Source organism: Peromyscus californicus, unplaced genomic scaffold (assembly GCF_007827085.1).
Source record: "Peromyscus californicus insignis strain IS unplaced genomic scaffold, ASM782708v3 Scaffold_12__1_contigs__length_115047231, whole genome shotgun sequence".
NCBI lineage: Eukaryota > Metazoa > Chordata > Mammalia > Rodentia > Cricetidae > Peromyscus > Peromyscus californicus.
In genome coordinates, this window is record NW_026294413.1 from 90,849,055 (window position 1) to 90,874,410 (window position 25,356).

The 25,356-nt window shown below is 38.0% G+C and overlaps 1 protein-coding gene and 1 non-coding gene across 29 annotated transcripts in view; one reads left to right on the forward strand and one right to left on the reverse strand.

The window, feature by feature from the left end:
• Slmap (sarcolemma associated protein) overlaps positions 1-25,356 on the forward strand; it is a 128,371-nt gene that overhangs the window by 12,308 nt on the left and 90,707 nt on the right. The gene's annotated exons all lie outside the window — the stretch shown is intronic.
• On the reverse strand, positions 21,875-22,006 carry LOC128108079 (small nucleolar RNA SNORA71). Its single transcript, XR_008217295.1, has one exon. It is a non-coding gene; the product is annotated as a small nucleolar RNA SNORA71 (small nucleolar RNA).

The following is a 25,356-nucleotide window of genomic DNA, read 5'->3' on the forward strand; positions in this document are numbered from 1 at the left end:
CCCATGCAGATCTCAGTCACCTCTCCTTCGCTGGGCCATTCATGTGTCTCCCCTAGGGTCTTTCCCTGTTAGCTAGCCTCTCTGGAGCTGTGGGTTGCAGTCTGGCCATCCCTTCCCTCACATTTATTATCCACTTATGAGTGAGTACATACTATGTTTGTCCTTCTGAGTCTGGGTTACCTCACTCAGGATATTTTCTAGTTCCATCCCTTTCCCTGCAAATTTCATGATATCATTGTTTTTTACTGCTGAGTAGTACTCCATTGTGTATTTATGTGCCACATTTTCTTTATCCATTCTTCAGTTGAGGGGCATCTAGGTTGTTTCCAGGTTCTTGCTATTACGAATAATGCTGATTTGAACATAGTTGAGCATGTGTCCTTGTGGTAAGATTGAGACGCTCAGATTTTCTGACCTTGAGTAATTTCTCACTAGATAGCCTCTGTGGGCCTCTACACTTTTGAGGATTGTCTGTTCAGTTTATTATTGGTTCATTGTTTTTACTGGAAGATTTGTAAATTTAGAGTTCTAGTACATTCTGTTTACTGCCTCCTTACTCTGTTGATTTTTCACTTTTTCCTTAGCTGGGTAGAGCCCCTTTAATTTCATATAATTCCATTTGTGAACAATTGGGCTTACTTCCTTGGCTACTGCAACACTTCAGAAGGGTCTTCTCTGTGACTCTACCTACAGGGGTCTTTCCTATACTTCTTCTAGCAGCTTTAAAATTTTAGGTATTAGGTTAAGGTCTTTGGTCCATTTTGAATTGATTGTTGTGTAGGATTTTCTAGGAGTGGACATGCTATTTTTTTTATTACCATTTGTGGACAGTCTGTCAGTTTTTCCCATGTATGTCTTGGCGTCTGTATTAAAACTTCTGGAGCTGTCGTGGTGTGAGTTTATTTCTGTCTCCTCTGTTCTATTTCATTGGCTTCCACGTCTGTCTCCCTGCCAGTGCCGTGCTGTCTGTCTTTGTTTGTCGCTTTTCTTGCTTGAACTCTGAAGTAGGATTTGAGTTTAGGTAGTATGATACTCCCAGCATCACTTCTCTACTTAGGATTGTTTTAGCACTGTGGAGTTTTCCATATGAAATTTAGGATTATTTTTCTATATTTATGTAGAGCACGATTGGAATTTTGAAGAAGATTGTGTTGAATCTGTAGGCACCTTTTCACAATACTCTATTAATCATGGAGGATGGGACTTTCCTTTATCTTGCGTCTTTAGTTTTTTCAGTCTTTTTTATTTTTATTGATTGATTTTTTAAATTTTATGTGCATTGGCGTTTTGCCTGCACATATGTCTCTGAGAGTCAGATCCCCTGGAGCTGAGGTTACAGACAGTTGTGAGATGTTACAGACAGTTGTGAGATGCCATGTGGACACTGGGGATTGAATGTAGGTCCTCGGGAAGAGCAGCCAGTGCTCTTAGCCACTGGGCCATCTCTCTACTCTCCAGTTTTTTCAGTCCTAAAGTACCCATTGTAGAAGTCTTTAATTTCCTTGGTAAGATTTATTACTAGGTATTTACTTATGTGTATATGTATTTATTTTGAAGCTGTTGTGACTAGGATCTAAAAAATTCTTTCTTGGCAAATTTATTTCTGGTATATAGAAAAGCTGCTGATTTTTGTGTCAATTTTGTATTTTGATACTTGGTTGAAGTATCAGATCTAACAGTTTTCTGATGGAGTCTTCAGGGCCTTTTAAGTATTTGTCATCTGCAAATAGGGATAATTTGACTTTTGCCTATGCTATTGTAGCCCTTTTATATCTTTCTCTTAACTTATGTCTGCAGGTAAGACTGAGTGCTCTTGAATAGTTTCAAATTTTCAAGGAAGTGTTTTTTTAAATTTTTGTTTTTACATTTAGTGTAATGTTGAATATAGGCTATCTATATATATCTCCCTTATTATGTACAGATATACTCTTCCTATTCATAGTATGTTTAGGACTTCTGTCATGAAGGGATGTTGAACTTTGCCAAGTGATCATGTGAACTCTGTCCTCAAGTGTATTTATATGCTGTATTTTTTAATTGGCATATACTGCACAAAACTTGCATCACTGGGACGAAACCAATTTGGTCGTGCTGTATGGTCTTATTAATGTGTTCTTGGATTCAGTTTGCAAGTATTTTATTGAGGATGTTGCTTCTGGGTTAATCAGGGCATTTGATCTTCAGTTTTCCTTTTGGGTTGCATCCTCCTTTGTTTGATATCAGTATGATCTTGGCTTCTTAGAAGGAGACTGGGAATATTGCTTTCTGTCTTGTGGAACAGTTTGATGAGTATTGGTGCTTATTCTTTCTTAAAAGTGTAGTAGAAGTCAGCAGAGAATCCTGCACTATTTTTTATTTGTTTTCTTTTAAAATATTGCTTCAGTTTCATTTGTCATAGGTTTGTTTAAGTTGTTTATGTCTTTAATTTGTAGGTTATATGTGTTTAGGAGTTCACTCATTTCTTCTAGATTTTCCAATTTCTTGGAATATAGCTTTCAAAATATTATTTAATGATTCTTGAATTTCATTGGCACATGTAACATCTCTCTTTTCATCTCTACCTTTATAATTGGGGTCTGTTAGTTTGAATAAATATGTGTGGTTAGGTTTTTTGAGCTGTCTCTGAATTTTTTTTTTTTTTTTTTTTTTGGTTTTTTCGAAACAGGGTTTCTCTGTGTAGCTTTGCGCCTTTCGTGGAACTCGCTTTGGAGACCAGGCTGGCCTCGAACTCACAGAGATCCGCCTGCCTCTGCCTCCCGAGTGCTGGGATTAAAGGCGTGTGCCACCACCCGCCCGGCCTGTCTCTGAATTTTTAATGTGAGCACTTATATATAAACTTTCTTGTTAGAACTCCTCTAGCTGTCTGTATCTTAGAGGTTCTGGTACATTGTGCTGTTATTTTCATTTAATTCTAAGAATTTTAAAATTTCCTCCTTGATTCCTCCAATGACTGGCTGTTCATTCAAAAGTATTGTTCAATTTCCGAGTATTTGTTTAGTTCTATGCTTTTGTTGCTATTGTTTTCTATGTATGGAGTGTGTGGTTGAGTATAGCGATTTATTTCATGGCCAGGGAACAAAAATGAGAAAGAGAAGGTGATTGGTGTCACATACCGTTCCCCAAGTGCTTGTTTCCAGGGATCTAAGTACCTCCTAATATGTTCCTACCGTATAGAAGTTCCTTTTCTTCCCAATAATGCCTTCCATTAGACCACATCTTTAATACCTGGACTTGGGTAGATAGATATTCAGCATCCAAACCATACCACTAATAGACTATGAAATAGAAAAATCACATAAGTGAGCTATTATGATATTTTGATATGATATAATATGAGATCTTATCCTTTTAAGTTTTGACCTCTATTTGTTGTTGATAATCTTGTAGGTAGAGTTTTATGTAGCCCAGGCTGGCTTTGGACTTACTGTGTGGCCAAAGATGACTTTGACCTTTTGCTCTGACTCCACCTCTTGTGCACTGGGTTTACAGGCATGTGCCAACACATTTGGTTCTTCAGTATTGAAAAGCAGACCCAGGGCTTTGTGCATGTAAGGGAAGCATTTTACCAACTGAGCCATTATACCCCCAGCCTAGCTCTACGGTATTTATGAGTGTGTTTTCTTGGTTGACTGCCTCCATTGTTTTTAGGCACAGCATCATGGCAGCAAGACATGGTAAGAAAAGCTGCTCTGTTTACCTCATGTTGACTAGGCAACAGAGAGACATCAGAGGAAGAGGCTGTGGACAAGATATACCCCTTAAAAGCAGACATCTGGTAACCTACTTCTCCTACTAGGCCCAGTTCCCACCATCTTCCAATAAGAATTTTCAATGGATTAAACTTTTGATTGGTTCAAAGCACTTATGATCCTATCACTTTTCCAAAGTCTTAGCTAGGAAGAGTGCACTGGAGACCCATCCTTTAACACATTTGTCCCCGGGTTTAATTCATATCCATGTTCTATCCATGCTGTCTTCTCAGTGACTTAGGGATATTCAGTAGTAGATCTGGAAGCTCAGTGAGCTAGTGAATGCAGTCACTCCGAAAATGCTTGGTTGAGGGGATGTAGAGTATAAGCATTTTACTCTGAAAGCCTTGTGTATTGTACTTGTTGATACTTGTTTGTTCTTGGTTTTAATTGTTGCTGTTTTCATGAAGCCTATGTTGATTGTCCATATGCACAAGAAGGAATATGGCTTGAGAAAAGCTAAATAATTCAAGTATTCCCTCGTAGGCTTATGTTAGTTGAAATCTTGAGTTAAATACATATTGTGCTAATGGATTGTGAGTCACAGATGTCAAAAATATATTGGAATGTTAAACTTTGTAAAACAGCAGGAATTAGAAATTCAGTGGCCGTAGATGCTGTTCTCATAATTTTTTTTAATGTTCTGAGTTTTGAAAGTTTGGAACTTATCTTTGTATTATTATTAATTGTTGTTGGTTGTTTTTGCTCTTTTGGGGGGCCTTCCACCCAGCTCCCAAATAAATCACATGGAGGCTTATTATTACTTATGAATGCCCTGCCTTAGCCAGCTTTTCTTAAATTATCCTGTCTACCTCTAGGCTTTTACCTTTCTCTTACTTCTGTAGTTCTTACTTTTACTCTTACTCCGTGGCTGTCTGTGTGGCTAGGTGGCTGGCCCCTAGCATCCTCCTCTCCTTGTTCTCTTGTTCTTTCTTCTCTTCCTCTCAGATTTCTCCTTCTATTTATTCTCTCTGCCTGCGAGCCCTGCCTATCCTCTCTCCTGCCTCGCTATTGGCCATTCAGCTCTTTATTAAACCATCAGGTGTTTTAGACAGGTACAGTAACACAGCTTTACAGAGTTAAACAAATGTAACAAAAGAATGCAACACATCTTTGCATCATTAAATGTTCCACAGAATAAACAAATGTAACACATCTTAAAATTCTACAACAATTGGTAGAAAAAAAATCTATGGAGACTCTGAATATGTATAACTGGATACAATTCAGGCCTACTATGTCCAAAGTATGGGAAGAGAGGCTTTCTGAGAACTACTTGTTAGCTTATATTTGGCCAATAATAAAAATTTTAGCCTCATCTTGAGCTCATGATATTCCTTATTCAGCTTTCCCAGGTGTTGGGCTAACAGGTGTGCTTTTCCATGTCGAGCTTCTGACTTGTAGGGCTGTCATTTTGTAGAGCTTTAGTACTCTATTTGCACAATGTTTATCTATTGTAAAGTGTGGATGTCAAAACCCGGAATCTGCACTGTCACTTCCTTTGAAAGTGTAACTCTGCTGCTAACATAGCTTAGTGAAACTGAGTTTCTGAGTCTTGAAAAACAGTGTGAGAAAAATCTCCAAAAGTTAAGGTATGAATAATTTCCTGAATTACAACTACTTTTAAAAGTTTCAGTGTTTTCGCCGGGCGGTGGTGGCGCACGCCTTTATTCCCAGCACTCGGGAGGCAGAGGCAGGCGGATCTCTGTGAGTTCGAGGCCAGCCTGGACTACCAAGTGAGTTCCAGGAAAGGCGCAAAGCTACACAGAGAAACCCTGTCTCGAAAAACCAAAAAAAAAAAAAAAAAAAAAAAAAAAAAAAAAAAGTTTCAGTGTTTTCAATATAATTTTCAAAAACCCTGTTACATGAACTTCTACTATTACCAGAAAACTTCAAACTTTGCTTTTTAAACCTTTTGGTGTAGCATTTAAATTGGCTCAGATTGCATCCTCCAGAAGATTATAATTTTATTGTATAGTAGAGCTCTCTCAATTTATAACATTTACTGAAATTTAAAGTTGAAATTGATTAATACCACGACTTCATCTAATGATTTCAAATTTTGCTTTGCATATTAGATTCAAATAAAGTTTATGAAAGTATTCTGATGTGAGAAGTAAATACAAAGGATGTTTTTGTGGCTTGTATTTTTGCTGTGTTCAAAAGTAGTTTTGTAACTGAAGCTCCTATTTTAACTGCATTGCCTGCAGGCATCTTGTTTAAAAAGAAAGTAGGTGAACTAACTAATGTCATTTATTGTTGTTATTCTAGCAACAGAACACTTTCCATTAAAGAACAAAAATTTGTAATAATTACGTTGATTGAATATTTAAAAAGCAGTGTTCTTAGTGATATTTATATGTGTTTTGATTATATTGATTTCTTTATACTTTTTGTATGAGTTAATGTTTCAAAGTAAAAACAGTGTCATTTTCTTCTCTATGAAAGTTAAGTAGATTAGCAAAATCAGTCAGGGTTTTACAGTTAGGTTTCCCATTTCTTCCTTAGATTTCTTAGGTAATTGTTTTATCTGTTCTATTTTTCTTAAACCATATTTTTTGTTTTCTGTATCGTATATCCCTTAAATTGACTATAATGGAGGTGTCATGTGTTGAACACAGGGCCTTATGTGCCTTATTATACTAGGCAAGTGTTCTGTTGCTGATTACATACCCAGCTTGGCCATAGTGAATTCTGAATAGATATTTTAATAGTTATTTATATCATTTAAAAAGCTAATTCTTTAGAATTGTGTGAACTCACTTTTTTTTTTTTTTTCTCGAGACAAGGTTTCTCTGTGTAGCTTTGCGCCTTTTCCTGGAACTCACTTGGTAGCCCAGGCTGGCCTCCAACTCACAGAGATCCGCCTGGCTCTGCCTCCCGAGTGCTGGGAATAAAGGCGTGCGCCACCACCGCCCGGCCCCACTTTTTTTTTTAATATACCAACTGTATAAATAGCAGAGGGCCAGAAATGTATGTCAGTGTAAGAGTATTTGCTTAGCATCTTCTGACTCTGGATTTGAACTGACATATATTAAAAATAAAATTTATTTATATAGTTAGACACATTTTTTAACACAATAAAGTTGTGTGACCTTCTTAGGTTCATCTTATTTGGTATTTTGAGGGTAATTCTTTTCCACCCTTGATTTTTAGTTCCAGATTTGAGATATCTGCTTTTTTTTTTCATTAAGATTCCATTTTTAATTTCGTACAGCATATATGCGGTACTCATCAAGCACTTCCTGTGAACTAATCAGAGTCTGGTACAGAAGTCTGCCCAGTGGACCTAACATTCTAGAATACAGTGTGCCAGCGCTCATCTTTCATCTCCTCTGTTTGTTTAGCACAAATGGAGTGCTTTGGATCTATTGCTAGAAAGTTTAACACAATTCATGTGTCCTTTAGTGCGCAAAAGCAATACTTTTGATTAAATTTCAGTTTTACATTTGATGAAATCTATAATGTCCGTATCTCCTCTGATGTTACATAGTAACAAAGTACATATGTACTTTCTATATCCTTTTATTTTCCTGCTGTATAACTCATGTAATCCTTTATGTACATTATATTTAAAAGTCATTAGGGAACCTTTTATATGGATTATTTGATGATTTAGCTTAGTTTTGGAATATTTGTGTATAGCGAGGAGAGAGGTCTGGGATTCAACTCAGGGTCACAGGCTTATTATTGTACTACCCCTCCCCTCCCAGTATGGATTTTTAGTGGAACTTTTCAAACTCTTCTGTGCATAACACTGTTCTTTCCTGGTTCTTATTTTGTGTGTGTGTGTGTGTGTGTGTGTGTGTGACAATTTTGACATTTTCATCTTTGTCTCTTGTGTCTAGAGTTGTCTAGAGTCTCTATTGTCTCCCATAAAGTCTTCATTTTTATCCCTTGATTTATAATATTCCTAGTTCTTTCTCAAAAGTCATGCAATTACAGTTTTAACTACTTGAGTTTTTATTTCAAAGTCTATATATCTTCATGTATTTCTTAACTGTTATTTCTAGTTTATTTTTAATTTTCTAGAGTATACACTATAGTGCTTAGTATATCTAAAAGGTGCACAACTATTACCACTTTGTAGTTCCAGAACATTTTTGTCCTCCGCCTCCAAAGAAACTCTAGATCTCTTAGTTGTCACTACTCAGTTCCTCCTCCCTGCCAAACTCTGGCAACCACTGATCTTTCTTTGTCTGTAGATTCCCTATCTGGTCATTTTTTCTAAATGAAATTAGGCAACATGCTTTTGCATCTACTTTTTATTTAGCATAGTGTTTTCAGGGATTCTCCAAGTTGAGGCATTTACCAGTACTGTTTCTTTTATTACAGATAGTAACCCACTGTATGACTATACCATATTTTATTTATCCAAGTCATTCAGTCATGGACATTTAAGTAGTTTTATTTTCTCTGTCTAGCTATTATGAATTTGTGCTCAAGTTTTTGTGCTACATATATTCCAGTTTATTTGTGTATATATGTGGAAGTAAAATTGCTATATCATGTATAACTCTGTGTTGTAGCAGGTTTCTCAGACTGCCAGCCCCCAAATCATGACACGGAGACTTATTAGTTGTGAATGCTTGGCCTTATCTTATGCTTGTCCCACTAGCTCTTATAACTAAATTAACATGTTTCTCTTCATCTATGTTTTGCCTCAGGGCTTTTTACCTTTCTTTCATTCTGTATGTTCTAATCCATGTCTGGCTGGCTGACGGCTGCCTGGCTGACCCTGGGCGTCTACCTCTTTCCTCCTCCTCCTCTTCTTCCTTCTCTCCTCCCAAGCCTAGATTCCTCCTCCTACTTATTCTCTCTGCCAGCCAGCCCTGCCTATCCCTCTGCTGCCTAGCTATTGGCTGTTGGCTTTTTATTAGACCAGTCAGGTGCTTTAGGAAGGCAAGATGAAACAGCAGCACTTCTTTACATAGTTAAACAAATGTAGCATAAACAAATGTAAGACATCTTCACCTAGTTCAGCAAATGCAACATAAACAAATGCAACCATCTTTACATAGTTAAAGTAATATTCTGGAACATAAACAAATGTAACACATCTTTACATAGTTAAAGTGATATTCCACAGTACTATGTATAGCATTTTGGGAAACTGTCAATCTGTTTTTCAAAGTGGGTGTACCACTTTATACTTTATCAGTGTATGAGAGTTTTTAGTTTATCTTCTGATCAATGTGTTTTTAAATTTTAGCTATCTGGAGAGTATGAGGTGATATCTCATATTTTGATTTGTAGTTCTCTAGTGAGTAGTAATGTTGATCATTTTTTCATATTCTCATTGGTAATTTATGTACATTTTGTTTTCATTTTGTGGTACAGGGTCCTGTCTAGGCTGGCTTCTACCTCACAATTCTCCTCCTACAGTTGGGTGGGCACTACCATATCCACTTTTGTATATGAGTATTTTGGACAAATATCTATTTAGATCCGTTTAGGATTTAGGTTTCTTTATTATTATTATTATTATTATTATTATTATTATTATTATTATTTTTAGACAGGGTTTCACTACATAGACCAGACTGGCATCAAACTCATAGAGATCTGTCTATCTCAGCCTCCCAAGTGCTGGGATCCAAAGTGTGTGTCATAATACCTGGCCAAGAGTTTTGTTCTTGTTACTTTTGAGATTATAATGTAATTAAATCATTCCTCCCATCCTTTTTCCCACTAAACCCTTCCATATACTTCTCTCTTCTTCTCTCTTCCAAATTAATGGTCTCTTTTTCATTGTGATTACATACATGTATGTGTATGTATACACATACTGCCTGCTTGCCTTTCTCGGCCACCTTCTCTCTTTCTCCTTCCTTCCCTTTCCTTGTTCCTCACCCTCTCCTCCTCTCTTTGTCTTTCCTAATCTCTTTTTTCCCCCCTTGTTTCTTATGACAAGGTCTTGGTGTGTACAAGTGTCCCAGGTTTGCCTGGATTCTCTTGTTTCCTTCTCCTTAGTGTTGGGATTACAGGTATGAGTAGTAACTGACTTAAAAAACAAAAGTGGTTTCAGATTTCAAAGTCATGTCAGATACTTATTAAAACAAGGTTCCCAGGGGTCATTGTATATTGAGACTTGACATCATGTAGTTGAAAATGTAGAATTAAAATAATATAATATAGTGACTAAGAACATGGATTGTGGAGCCCAGTTATTATAGATGGCTGTGAATCCTGGCTCTGTTACTTTCCATGATCTTGGGCAAGTCAATGCTGTCTTAGAGCCTTCCCTTCCTCTGTCATAGGAATGTCTGTGCTGTGAAATGAATGCATAGCATACCTTGGAACAAATGTACTTACTAGTTACTTTTCCAGTCACCGTGATCAGATACTTGACAAAAGGCAGCTAATGAGGGGAGGATTTATTGTGGCTCATGGTTTGAGAGGGTAGGGTCTTGTGGCAGGGAAGGCATGTGGAGTTCCTGCAGCAGCATGTGGTTGGGATTCCTCATGTCTTGTGTCTTAGTTAGGGTTTCTATTGTTGTGAAGAGACACCATGACTACGACAACGCCTATAAAGGAAAACATGCTGGCTTGCAGTTTCAGGTGAGTGCATGCATGTGTATGTATGTGTGCAGGCAAATGTATGCCGTAGGACATGTATGGAGTCATCAGGCTTGTGTTGTAAGTGCTTGTACCCACTGAGCTATCTCATCAGCTCTGCCAAAAGTATTTAATGACATGCAAAAATGTAGGTGAAATGTAAGTCCTATGGAGTATGTCATTATAATGAGTATGTCTCTAATTCTTTAAAAAGATAGTGCAAGATATAGAATGTTTATTGTATACTGAAGAAAAATATATTATGCTGTTGACAGCAGCTTATTCTTGAAAGCTTGAAGAATTTCTTTTTATTTTCTTCTGTACTTAATTTTACTATTCTGTTATTCTGATTTTAATGATAAGGGTTTTTTTTTTTGTATTTTAAAAATTTTTGCTGGGGGTGGGGCGGGCTGGTGAACACCTTTAATCCCAGCACTTGGATCTCTGTGAGTTCGAGACCAGCCTAGTCTACAGAGTGAGGTCCAGGACAGCTAACACTGTTACACAGAGAAACTCTGTCTCAAAAAACAAAAAGCAAAAATCACCAACAACAAACAATTTAAGTTGTAGGCTTGGCTGTCCTGGTGCTCTCTGTATAGATCAGTGGACCTTGAATTCATAGAGGTCTGCCTGTCTCTGTCTGCAGTTCTGAGATTAAAGATGAACTTAGAGAAAATAATTATTTTTGAGAAGGCTCGTATGAGGTGAAAAGCTTGACTGCCAGTGCTAGTTCTGCTATTGAAGACTATTCACTTTGAATTAACTTTGTTTTTTGTAGTAAAACAATTTGTTCATCTATAGAATGAAAAATTGGACTTACATTTATTTAAAATTTTAAATACTTGCTGCTCATAGAGGTCAGAATGGGCATCAGATCCCTGGAACTGGAGTTATAGACAGTTGTGAGCTGCTATGTGGGCATTGAGTTTGAACCCTGATCCTCTGGAAGAATACCTAGGTTTCTACCTCTTGTTAGCTGTATAGCATTTGGTGAGAATTTAGGCTCTTTGTGCCTTAGTTTTCTTGTGGGAATAATAATAGCATTTCATAAGGATTAAGAGAATTAAATGAGTCATTATGTGTAGAGGAAGTAATATTGGGCTGGGCACACAGTTAGGACTCAATAAATATTAACCTTTCACTACATAACCTCCCTTGTGTAGTTACTTAACGGCAGGAGTAGTTTTAGCCAAATTAGTGGTTGTTAAGTTGTGTGTCATTTAAAAACTGCAGTTTTCTGTTTAGGTATGTTCAAAATTGTGGTGTTTGCCAGTTTGTAAAGTGGAGTAGTTTGGAGTTTGAACTCTTCTTCTGCCTTCACACTTTGCTTTCTTGTTTTGGGTTCTTGCACTGGTAGTTTCTTTAGGCCTTAAGTTATCTCACTGATGAGGATTTTTGGAGAACTCAATACTAAAATTTTACTTGTTTTTTTCTACGATTTTAACTAACTTTATTTTGAAGACACTGTACTTTAATCTATTTGTGATAAGTCGCAGTATAGAATTCTTTGGTTGTACCTATTTTTCTTCAACTGATATTTTAACTTTAGGGCATAGCATAAGGGTTGAGATAATGTTACAGAAAACTGACTAGCCTATTGAAGGAAAAATCTAACATTATGACCTTTTAAACTCAGAAATGGTAGAGGATAATTTCCCATTTAACTCAGTTGATGCATAGGTGGTACTTAATTTAATCCCAGAAAAGAATGTATTCAACTGTTAGTAAGAAATAAATCAACATATTTATTAGTCACTCTTAGAATTAGTAACCATGTTGAAGTTCATTTTGTAATCCTGAATGAAGATGACAGAAATAAATTAGTTTTGTGTTACACATCATCTTTCATTGACTATATGAGGTAATTAAGTTCTTCAGTCAGTAGTGACTCAGCTATTGCATGGCTTTGGAAATTTTTATCTGAGAATAGGTGACTCTGATAGCAAAGTTTATTATTGCAGTTATAGAATGAAGGTAATTATATATTTGTTTTCTATAGGTACAAGAGTAGAAATTGTATTTTTCTTTTTAAAAAAATTGTGTATTTTTTTTTTTTGAGGGGGTATGAGTGCTGTCTGCTCATATGCCTGTGGATTTCATTATAGATGGTTGTGAGCCACCATGTGGGTGCTCAGGACCTCTGAAGAGCAGCCAGTGCTCTTAACTGCTGAGCCATCTCTCCAGCCCTAGAAATTGTATTTCAATACATGTTTTTTTCTTAATGTCTTTAAGTCTTTAGATGTTTTCCCTTCTTTGTGCAGTGTATCTGAAGTGATAGCCTGCTACAGGGGTCATTATTTCTATATTACCAAGAAACATAAGAAATTTTTGTTTTAGTTTTTATTAATTCTATTAGTTACTTTTTTTTTTGTTGCAGTGATGAAATACCACATCCAAGGCAACTTAAAGAAGAAAGTTTGTTTTGGCTTCTGGTTCCAGGGGGAGAGCCCATATTTTGGTGGGGGCTGTATGACTGCAAGCAGCAAGGTCAGGACAGGGAGAGATCATATTCTATCCACATGTAGGAAGCAGAGAGAAAACTAGATATAGGACATAGCTGGAAACTCTCAAAGCCCACCTCAGTGTATGTCATCCAGTAAGAAAGTAGTTGATTCATTCAAGATACATATTTAAGCCAGAAAGGGCAGCATACCTATAATCTTGGCATTCTGGAGGAGAAAGAGGGTTGAGATATTAACAACTCTTAAGGCTACATATTGAGTGGAGCCAGCCTTGGTTGCACAATTAAGAGCCTGTCTCAAAAACCTAAAATAAGCAAGCAAGCATACAAATAAAAAATAGAAATCTGAGGTCTGGGGTCATATATAGCTCAGTGATGAAGCATGTGCCTTATGTATTGTAAAGGTCTGGCTCCTGTCATTAGCAGTGCAAAAGTGGGGAAAATACACATGTAGTAAAATACAAATTGGTTGTTGTATTTAATCAGTACATACCTACTGCTAGAAAGGTATGATAGGGACACCAACTTTGTATTTTAGAATTAGTGAGTCCAAGATGACTTTTGTTATTTTTTTAAATGTAATTAAAAAATTCAGTAGTAAATTTAAAAAAGAATGATAAATCAAAAGATAAGCAAACACCTTTAAATGTTTCCAGGTGCAATATTAGGTAGGACTGGTCAGGACCTTCAACTCTTTGATCCATTCAACCTAGAGTTGCTAACCCAGCATAACTGTTTCTTTGTTGCTGAGAGAGCTGTATGTTTGTTCTGTGGTCTGCATCTTTTTTTTTTTTGTTTGTTTTTTTGTTTTTTTGTTTTTTTGTTCTTTTAGCTTTGGCTAAATCCCGAACCAGTTGTTCTGACTTGAGTGACTCACATCTTGGGACTCTACTCCATGCTACTCCAAGAAAACACTACTAACTTTACCATTTCTAGTAAAAATTCTGTAGTGTCCTACTTGTTCTGTAGACTCATCTGAAAATATGCTTCTGAGTTTTTAAAAAGTTCCTCGTGGAGTTTTCCTTTATGAGTGGACCAAACAAACATCTTTGCATCCTTCCCAACTAGTACCGAATAATCATCTCAGAATAAGTGACAAGTTAGCTACCAAACAAGTAGCAGAGGGGCTTTTTAAAGCAAGAAATGAAAATGCATCCTTTATTTTTTTCCTTCTAACATCAAAGATTTTTCCCATTTCTGATAAATTACTTGCATTAATCATATGCTGTATAATTACTACCATAGTTTTATACATTACCCACACTCAAATATGCTTCTTTATTATATAGAGCTGTAGGGGTTTTATACTGTTAATTGTTTGGCTTACATGAAATCACAGATAAAGAGATGATGTATGACAATCAAGAAGTCGGGAATGATACGTAAGACATCTTCTTGTTCATTTTATTATGCTTTGCAGTAGTTTTTGTTTTGTTAAAAATAAAGCCAGATGTGATGGTAGACACCTGGAGTCCAGTGTTCAGAAGAGGACACTGAAGAGAATGGGCTAGGGAGTGAGTTTCAAGCTTGCCTGGACTACATAGCAAGACCCTGTTTCCAAAAAAGAAAACCCAGAAGCAAAAAAAGCATATAACCAATTTAATATAGTAGTATTTTTTTTTGTGGTAAATTGTCTTCTACTAGAATGGTAAACAATCTTCTCATAGGTAGTGGTATATTTATTTGTTCCCTTTAGTCTCTTCCACTCTGATTGGCTTGATTAATTTGGGACCCCAAGAAGAGATATCCTTATAAATTCTAACTTTTGGAATTAGAGGTTATTGTTGGTTGGTCTTTGGCTCTTTTTGGGGTGCCCACCACCCAACTCCCAAATAAATCACACATGGAGGCTTATTCTTAATTATGAATGTCCCACCTTAGCTTGGCTTAGTTTCTTGCCAGCTTTTCTTAGCTTTAAATTATCCCACCTACTTTTTTCCTCTGGGCTTTTCCCATTCTCTTACTTCTGTAAATCTTACTTTTACTCCGTGGCTTATGTAGCTGGGTGGCTGGCTCCTGGAGTCCTCCTCCTTCCTTTCTCGTTCCTAGATCTTCCTCTCCTTCCAGATTTCTCCCTCTATATATTCTCTCTGTCTGCCAGCCCTACCTATCCTTTCTCCTGCCTCGCTATTGGCCAGTTCTTTATTAGACCATCAGGTGTTTTACACAGACAAAGTAACACAGCTTCACAGAGTTAAACAAATGCAACATAAACAAAAGTAACACACCTTAAAATAATATTCCCCAACAAGAGAGTCTGAGTTGTAATGTGATGTGACTTTTTTTAGATTTCTTCTGCTCTTAGGCTCTTCAGCAGTTTATTTGAGTCAGCATGACTTCTATATGTAGACTGATAGAACTATTAGGTGCTCTTGGCTTTTTTTCCGACCTCTTAGGTATTATTTTTCCTGATTACCCCCCCCCCCCATACTTCCACCTATTCTGTTAGAAACTAATTCAGGCATTTACCCTACTGGTTTCTTCTTAAGGAGTTTGAATTATTGTTTTCTCAGTTACATTAGTATTATTTCATGTAATTAAATTTTTTTATTAGTTAAAGAGTGTGTGTGTGTGCGCGCGCGCACGCACACATGCATGCATGCATGCATGCATGCATGCAAGTGCTCACAGAGGCCAGTGGGTCCCCCAGGAGATGGATTTATAGGTGGTTGGTTATGAGCTGCCTGATGTGTATTGGGAATCACTTAGGTCCTCTGGGAGAACAGTTCATGCTCTTAACCACTGTGCCATCTTTCTAGCCTCTAGTTCATGTAACTTTAGTGGTCAGTTAATACTTGTGCTTTTCGTTCTTGTATAGCTTTATTTTCCTCCATTCCCCATCCCTTCCCCTTTCTTTACATATTTGTACTACTGAGGCTGCAATTCTGGGACCTCATGCCTGTGAGGCAGGTGCTTTACCATGGAGCTGCATTCTTAGCCCCTTTTAACAATTTGCTTTTGGATAAGGTCTTGCTGAATTTGTTCAGGTCCTGCCTTCGTCTTCCTAGTACCTGGGATCACAGGTGTGTGTACCACACCCAGCTCATGTCTGTACTTTCTGTTTTTCTCCTTGCATTTACTCACTGCATGTGCTCCAGAGAATCTAAAAGTGAAATGTCCGAAACAGAAGAAAGTCATTCACTAGCCATACCCCTCCAGTAATCTCCAAACACAGATGATGTTTGGGCTGCCCAAGTAGTCAAAGCTATAAACTTGTGTCTTCAATACTGAGCCCATAGAATCTATCATTAAGCTCTCTTTACTACTTCTAAAATTGTTCAAGTTCAAAACATTATTTACTTTAGAAGCCTTGTAACTGAGTGTCCAAGGCTTTGGTCTAGCACCTAAGCCTTTACTGCCCTGAATGAAGTATGAATTTGATTTCAGTACTTCCCTGCCTAAATCTATAGTGATGAGTTTCCTATCATCTGTATTATAAACATTATACTTGCTTGATGCTGCTTAAGAAAGGCTTGGTGACTGCTTACCTTTCTAATCTCATTTCTTGTCTTCTCAGTTTTTCATTTCCCTAGTATCCCTCCAGACGCCTCCCTTGTCAGCCCTACTTGTTGTGTTGGTTCTAATCCATGGTTGCTCAGGCTGTTGAGTCTCTCTCTGGGTGTCTTCTTCCTGCCCACTTTGTGTAGTGGTGATCAGGGCCTCTGGGTGTTTTCAAGTTTTGTCTAACCCAGAGCTCTAAAGGAAATAAATCTCTGGCCAAAGTTAGATGCAGCAGGATAAAACTGTAGTTCAACATAGAGTTGTCCAGTCTCATGGTTGAACCACCACCATAACCAACGAGAGAGATTAGCAAGTAGGCCAATGATGAGAAGTAGGCACAGCAGGACATGTTCATCAGTTGTGAGTCTCCATTCTGCAGGCGCTGCTCTTCCTCCTGGGCTAGGATGCAGCTCTGGAAGTCACTGTGACTTGGGCAGTGGTTGGTTTTCTCAAAGGAAGAAGGCATATACCCACTAGCACTTGTGTTTGTTACTGGCTCAATTGATGGCCAGTATAATTCCCCTTTTCCTAAGGACCAAGAACAGCAACCACTCCTGTCTCCAGTTCTGCCTTGCTTCATAGCTCACAAGCCGCTCTTCCATTCCTCCACTCCCTGTTGATCCCCTCTTTCTCTTCCATCACTCCACTACCTACTTACTCACTTCCCACACCAGGTGGGCCAAGGTGTTGTCTTTCTTTGTCCTGGCCTCAGCGTTGTCTTTGCACTTCTTGGAGTGCCTGGGTGGTGAATAAAATTTTATATCCTCAGGAGTTACTTTTCAGATTTCTCTTTGTGGAGATAAGTACTGTAAACTGTTAGTGTATATTCTTCCAAATTTTTGCTTCCTGGTTGTACTGACTGGTTTTGTGTCAACTTGACACAAGGTGGAGTCATCAGAGAGGAAGGAGCCTCAGTTGAGAAAATGCCTCTGTGAGATCCAGCTGTAAGCCATTTTTTTTTTTTTAAATTAGGGATTGATAAGGGAGGGTTCAGCCCATGGTGTATGGTGCCATCCCTGGGCTGGTGGTCCTGGGATCTATAAGAAAGCAGGCTGAGCAAGCCATGGGAAGCAAGCCAGGAAGCAGCACTCCTCTGTGGCTTCTGCATCAGCTCCTGCCTCCAGGTTCCTGCCCTGTTTGAGTTCCTGTCCTGACTTCCTTTGGTGATTAACAGTGATGTGGAAGTGTAAGCTGAATAAACCCTTTCCTCCCCAAATTGCCTTTTGGTTGTGGTGTTTCATTGCAGCAATAGAAACCCTAAGACACTAATAGTGTAATCTATATCATTGATTTTACAAAATGGATAATATTTTTATCCTGGTACTATACCTCATTATTTGTGAAGATTGCATTATATTTCATCAGATGATTATAATATGGGTTTTTGTTGTTTTTTGCAGTTTTCTTCCTTAGCCTTTTGAGTGTTTGGGTTACAGGTGTGTTCAACCAAGCCCTTTTTATCATATAGTTTGGATGGACATTAAAGTTATTTCCAGTTTCTTTGAGACAAGGCCTGCTATGTAGCTCTGGCTAGTCTGGAACTCACTATGTAGACTAGGTTGACCTGTAATTCGCAGAGATCTGCCTGCCTCCTGAGTGCTGAGGTTAAGGATGTGTGCCAGCAGGCCCAGTCACAGTTTTAAAATTTGTAATTAAAATTTTTTGACAATATCATACTTACATACAATGAACTTTGATTACACTCAACTCTTACTACTTTTTCATCCCTTCCCACTACTCCAGACTTTATCCTTCCTCCTTTTCCTCTCTTGGTCTCTGTCCTTCCCTCTCTCATTTTCTCCCTTGCTTCCTGTTTCATTCAGGTCCTCCCAGGTAGTCACAGCTGTTGCGTGATCATAAGGACCACCTTGTATTCAGAAGGCAGCACCACACTGCATTCTTTCCCATCCTTCACTTCCCATAGTCCTTCCACTCTATCTTCTGTGATGTTCCCTGGGCCTCGGATGGGGTGACATAGATAGCGCATTTGGGGCTAAGCACTCAGCTGTCATGTTCCCCTGCTCTAACTATTGCCCACTGCTTCAAGAGGCTTCTCTAATCAAGTCTGAGAGTTGCAAAAGTCTGTGGGTATAAACCTATATATTTAGAAAGCAGTTTTAATACTTATCTACTTGGCAGACATCAATATTAGATTCCCCAGTAGTGCATGCGACCTCCCATAGGCTTTTGACCAGTTCTATGGTGCCAGCCATATATGTATTCCATCCTGTAGAGTTTCTTTAAATCCAATCAGAATGCAGTTGGTTACCCTCAGAACATTCATGTTGCATATCTTGCCAGGCAGTTCAGTGTTGAAACAGGAACAGTCTACAGCTGGGTATGATTGTTCTAGCACTATGGTGGTGGGTATCCAAGAGCAAATATAACAGCCTGTAGTGTTTTGAGAGTCTGCTGGGACTACATGGCCAGTCATAGGGGAGTATCCCACAGCTTACACTGGACTTTTGGGTTGAAAACCTATGGCTTCTGGGAGCAGTGTTAACCACCATGCGGAGTACTTCCGTTCAAATTCCTTTTTCCTTTTTTTAAGTCTATTAAGTAGTAGGTTCCTGTGTGACTTTTTCATGCATTCTTAGTTTTGATTGACCCTCTCCTCCAACCCCATGTTTGTTCTATTTCTCTATTCCCTTTTCTTCTCTAGAGTTCCTCCTCTACTTTCATGTAAATATGATTTACTCTCCTACTCCCTTCAATACTCCCTGCCCCATGTCTCCTTTCTCAATATCTGGCCCCTACTGCACCTTAACAAAACTATCTAAAAATTTGACTTCAAGATCCATTTTTGAGCAAGAACACCTAGTGTTTGTCTTTCTGGGTATGGCTTACTACACTCAGTATAATATTTTCCAATTTCATTCACTTTCCTGCAAATTTCATTTTTCTTTAATGTTGAGTAGAATTTGATTGTGTAAGTGGTTTACGATAGTCACATATTAATTCTATAATTATTGGCTGATGGCTGAATTCATGACCAGAGTTGTTCAGGAAATGGCAGGTAAACAATGGGACAAGTATAGGCTCTAAGTATTATATTACTATATGAATCAACTAAGTATTTTAAGTATTTATTTAGCACTTATTCAGTATACATTTATTAAAGGTTCAATACAGAACTGATTCTACTCTCCAAGGATTTTCAGTAGTCATGAAGAGGCTTTGTTTGATGTTCTTAGTTTTTGTATAATCTTTGGGCATATGTTTAACTACTGTCTTAATCGTGGTATGCGTGAGTTTAGATGAGGTAATATATGTAAAGGAGCTAGCAGAGGACCTGGTATAAGGAAATACTTAATATGCTTGTGGACATGGAAACTGAAAAACCTCAATTTAGGGCTGTGTGTCAAATAGTTGGTATTAGGTAGTATATGCGTTTTTGAAAGAAGTTTTAAAGCTTGCCTTTCTAGATGGTTTTGCAGCAGAAGGTCTGATTGTTTTATTGTCACCATCACTACTAATTTGCCACTTGGCCAGTTGTCAGCCTTATCTTACTGATGTATGAAGTAAAATCATTCTTATTTCATAGATGCTTGAGAGAAACAGAAGAAGCAGTATAATTTTTAGACAGAGGTAGTAGAGCAGAAAGTTGAAGTTAAACAGTTTAAAATCTGCCCAGTGTGGTGGCTCACACCTGTAATCCCATCTCTTGGGAGTTGGAGGCAGGAAAATCAGGTTTTAAAGGTCATCCTTGCCTACATAACAAGTTCAAGGCAAGCCTGGGTGAAATCTATACAGCCTGCACTTGTAAGATCTTGTTTCAAAAACAAACAATAAAACAAAATGTTTAAAATGCACCTTTCTCCCAATTGCTAGTTTCAGAGCACTTTTAGCAAGTTACTTAATCTCTCTTAATTCTAAATTATTTATCTGTAGTATGGGGTTAATGTAACAAGTACATTAAGTGAAAAAATACATGCAGAGGGGTTTGTTTAAAAACAGATGTGACAGTTGTGAATTATTTTGTCAGTGGAGAGTAATGGATTTTTGGTTCAGCTTTGCTTTCTATGGATAAAGCTTGTAAATAGCTGAATTCTGGGTGTAAATGGTATTGCTTTTCATGGAAGAGAAAGAAATAAATTATTTAAAAATATATTTATTCTTTTATTTAGTGTGTGTGTGCTCATGCGCTTCTATGCCATGGCTCATGTGGAGGTTTTCTTCTTCTGTGTGTGTGTTCCAGGGATCAAACTTAGGTTGTCAGACTTGATGGCAAGAGCCTTTAACTTGCCGATCCATCTCACTGGCCCAGAAATCAGTCCCTTTAAAAGAAAATTTTACATGGTAGTGTACACATTTTATTCCAACACTCAGGAGATAGAAGCAGGTAGTTAGTTATCGGTGAGTTTGAGGCCAGCCAAGGGTTCCACAGTGAGACATAAGTAACTCAAAATTAACAAGCAAATGAATGAAATTGGTTAAAAGAAAATTTCACAACTTCTCCAACTTGGGTCTCAAGATTTTTCTAGGGGAAATGTTTAGGATCTATATTTAAGCCATGAATGGAGGTAGAAATTGACCATGATACTTTCTGTCACTAAATTTCAGTTCAAAATCTTAAAAAGAATTAGTGAATCCTGAATGGGAGTATTCCTTATCCTGAAAGAAGTGAGTATCAGGAAGAATTTTGGGAGTGGGCTCTGTTTGAACGCCTGAGTCATGTGGTAGCAGAAAACCAGAGCCCCTCTGCACTTAACTTTATAAGGAGTCATTTTCTTTAGCTCAGATAATCATTTCCTATGATAAAATAGTCATTTCTCAGATAAAATATTTTTTTTTCATAGATTGTACCATTGTTTTACTTCTATTTATTCACCTATAATAATTATTATTATTACTTTTCTTTTTCAAAGAAAAAAGTATCTACTCAAGGCTTTGACCATTTACATATTGACAGGAATTCTTTGAAGATTACAATTTGCCTTGAAAAAGAAATGCATATAAAGTCTGTGTGTGATTTCTAAGAAAGGACTGAATTACTGGGGGCAAAAGTGAGCAAGTCATGGCCTCCCTGTTTCTAGTGACTCTGCAGTTCCTCCTATAGCTGCTGTTTCGTCAGAGATGTTAGAGTAATCCCCAAACCTTTATTTTTCTTTAATCTGTAAGGCTGTTGAGGAAGTGGCAGAAAAGTTAACAAGAAATGTAATAGAAAATCTCTTGTCACTAGAGTCATTCCAGGCACTGACAGATGGATACGGGGACAGGACACAGCCCTCTGAGGTGTTGGCGTCTCCCATGCCTGAGCCAAATTTTAAGCTGAGTGAAAACTCTGTCTCCAGTTTCACTTTGTGTGGTGGTCTTGCTGTCCACTCCCTGGCCATCTGGTGTCCACAAATACCTGGGAGGCAAGGAGGAGAGGGGTCAGGTAGCCTTCTACCACACAGGCTTCCGGAGGCAGGAAAGGCTGTTCCACAGGAGGACGTGACTGGGGTTGATGGGATCCTTGGAAAACTAGGCCAGAGTACAAGCCCTCAAGGCAGAGCCTGCTTCTTCTCCCTCCCTTCCATAAGCCCCTGAGGACACTGCCCAGAGGTGATAGTGGATACTCAGTGAGCTGTCAGGACATCAAGAGGCTATGAGACGGAGGATGTGTTCCAAAGCACTAGGGTTTGGCAAGGACAGGAACGGACCTTCCAAATACAGGGTAAGACTTTCAGCATCCCCTCCCTGCAGGATCTGTGACCAGGACACAGGCAGCCCATAATTGCTTCCGAATACAGGGGCCTAAACCAATATTTTAGTCAAATCTTTTATTGTGCCTCTGTCTTAAGAAATCTCAACTCCTTGTCTAGGCCAAGGACCTCTTTTACATTATGCCATGGGTTTCTGCCCTTGTTCCTTTGGATTCTGTCATTCTTCAGGGCTGGGTCATGACTATATATAAATGTACTGTCCTACCTGTTCCTCCTCCTCCTTGCCTTCTCAATCCAGTCACCACCCTCACGTAAGTGTGACTTAGCAACAATTATGCTTATCTGCACTTCACATCAGTCTTGCAGAACTTAGCTATTTGATTCATACTTTCGGGTTTATTTTTAGTCTTTCTAAGTCTATAATTTTTCTGTATGGTTGTAAACTATTGTAACTATATGCAAGTACTGTAAACTAAAATGATTTACCTAATGGTGGATTCTCGTTTGAAATGAGTTCTAACTATACTCCTTGCTTCATGAAAATTTCATAATCTTGTAAGATTTTATGAGAAGCTTTGAATTGAAGATCAGAGAGTGCTTAATTTCAGAAGGAAGGCAGGCAGACATTGTGGTTTGGAATTTTTTGTTTTGGAATCATAGTGTCAAGTCAGCAATCGCTATGAGACTGTTATAATTTGTTTAATATGCCTGAGTCTCAGGTTTTTAATCTATAAAATGGAGATGTTAATATCTTCTTGGTAGTCTCATGAGGATCGGAAGTGACGCATGTCACATATCTGCACATCACAGGGGGTCTGTAGGTGGAAGCTATTAATGTTGCTTTTGAAATGATATTGCATAGCCCTTAATATACAAGTCTTTTACCGTCTTGCTAAATTTATTCATAGGTATTTTATTCTTTTAGATTCTTTTAAATGGAAATGCTTTCTTAATTTCCATTTTGGGGTGCTCGTTGCTGGCATAGCAACTGGGCTATTATATATATGTATATATATACATATACACATACATATATATGTCATACATAAGAATAAACATGTTGTATTTTGTCCTTCTCTTGTTCCACTCTACCTCTTAATTTTAGGTATATTACCTTTCTTGTTGCAGTGATGACATACCTGAAAAAAGTGACTTAAGAAAGGAAGGGTCTATTTGTATTCACAGATGTCATTGAGGAGATGGATGGAGGAACATGAAGCAGTTACTCACATTGTGTCCATACTCAACAAGCAGAGACATAAATACTGGTACTCAGCTTGCTTTCTTCCTGTTTGATCTGAGAATCTAGTTCATGGAATGGTGTACCCACACTTAGGGTCAGTCTGTTCACCTCAATTAACACATTATAAAAAAACTCCCTCATAGGCGTGTCCAGAAGTTTGTTTCCCAGTGATGCCTCCAAGTTGATAATCAAGAAGCACCATTCCAGGTGCCTTTCTCCCCCATAGTCTCCCATTTTTACTTTGATGTTTTCCACACATACTACCACTCAGTCAGGAAAGCAAAGAGACACGAATGAATCGTAGTCCTCTTTTTAGTTTCTCTTTTTTCGGTCCAGCACCACTAACCCGTGGGATGATGCTCCCACTTTCAGAGTGGGTCTTCTCTTATTTAATCTTCCCTGGAAACTCCTTCACAGACAGACCTGGAGATGTGTCTCAAAGGGATTCTAAATCCAGTCAGCTTGACAGTGAATTAACCAGCACAATGTGTGTGTGTGTGCTCTGTATATGAAAGAAAACATGCGGTGCTTGTCTTTCTGATCTGGCTTATTTTGTTTACTCTGATGATCTCCCAGTTCCGTTTTCCTACATAGGTCAGAGTTTTATTTCTTTCTGTGGTTGAATAATAATCCACTGTGTATATATACCATATTTTTCTCCATTCATCCCTTTAAAAAGTTTTTTTTAATGTGTATAAGTATTTTGCCTGCATGTATGTAAGTGCACCATGTGTGTATGGTGCCTACTGAGTCCAGAAGAGGGCTTTAGATCCTTAAGAGTTGAAGTTATAGGCAGTTGTGAGCAGCTGTGTGGGTGTTGGGAATAGAACTGAGTCTTCTGTAAGCAGCTAGTGCTCTTAACTGCTGAACAATCTCTCCAGCTGTCTGTTTACTTCTTGGTTGGCATTTAGGCTGGTTGCATATCTCAGCTGCCAGAGGAAAACATAAGGAAACACTTCAAGATATAGGCATAGGCTAGGACTGAAAGGGCCTCTAATAGCTCAGGTAAAATCAAGAATTGATAATGGGCTGTCTGAAAATAGTTAAAAGACCTTGTTTACGCCTTTATTTGAAAGTGCTTCTTTATGTTTTCCTCTGGCAGCTTTAAGGTTTTAGTTACTACATTAGCGTGATTGAGATTAAGGTCTTAAAGGTATAAGGGTGAGAAGAAGATAGATATCTAGTTGTGTTCTTCTGTTGATGGAGATCTAGTTATCCCAGACCCATTTGTTGAAGAGACTGTCTATTCTCCAATGTTTTTAGGTGTCTTTAGATGCATGGGCTTATTTCTGGGTCATCTATTCTATTCCATTTGTCCTTGTGACTGTGTTTTGCTGGTTTTGTTACTGTGTCTCTGTAATATAATTGAGGTCAAGCATTGTGATGCCTTCAGCATTACTTTATAGAATTATTTTGTCTGTTCAGGAATATTTGTACTTACATGTGAGTTTCAGGATTTTTTTTTTCAAATTCTGTTTAGAGTACCATTGAAATTTTTGTGTGGCTTGCATTGATTCTATAGATCTTGTTCATTAATGCAGCCATTTTCACAGTCTTTTTCTGTGAATCTGAGTTTGGAGTTCCATCTTCAGTTTCTTTAGTGTTTTTAAAGATTTATTTTAAAAATTATGCACATGCATGTGTCTGTCTATGTGTGGGTTTGTGCATATGCATGTCCTCAGAGACCAGAGGAGGATATTGGATTTCCTGGAGCTGGAGTTACCAGGAGTTTGTGAACTGCCCTGTGTGGGTTCTGGGAACCTAACTTGATCCTCTGCCCTCCAGCCCCTCAGTGCTTGTGGTTCTCACTGCAGCTCTTTCACTTCTTTCAGGCTTGATCTTAGGGTCTCGTTCAGTGGAAGGTATTGTATACATTCCCCCTCTGATTTTTCTCAGCGGCTTTGTTACAGGTACAAAGACAAGCAGCTGGCTTTTGTACTAATTTGTATTGTGTCACTTTGCTGAAAGGGTTTATCAGCTCTAAGAGGTTTTTGATGAAGTCTGGAGGGAATTTTAAGTGTAGGACCATGTCTTCTGCAAACAGGGATAGTTTGCCTTCTTTTCTTAGCTCTGTTGAAGACTTTAAGAACTGTTTTAATAAGGGTATATAGAGAGAACTCGTATCTCATAGTTCATTTCAAGGAAATACTCTTCATTTACTCCTACTAATATAATGTTGGCTATTGGGTTCTCAGA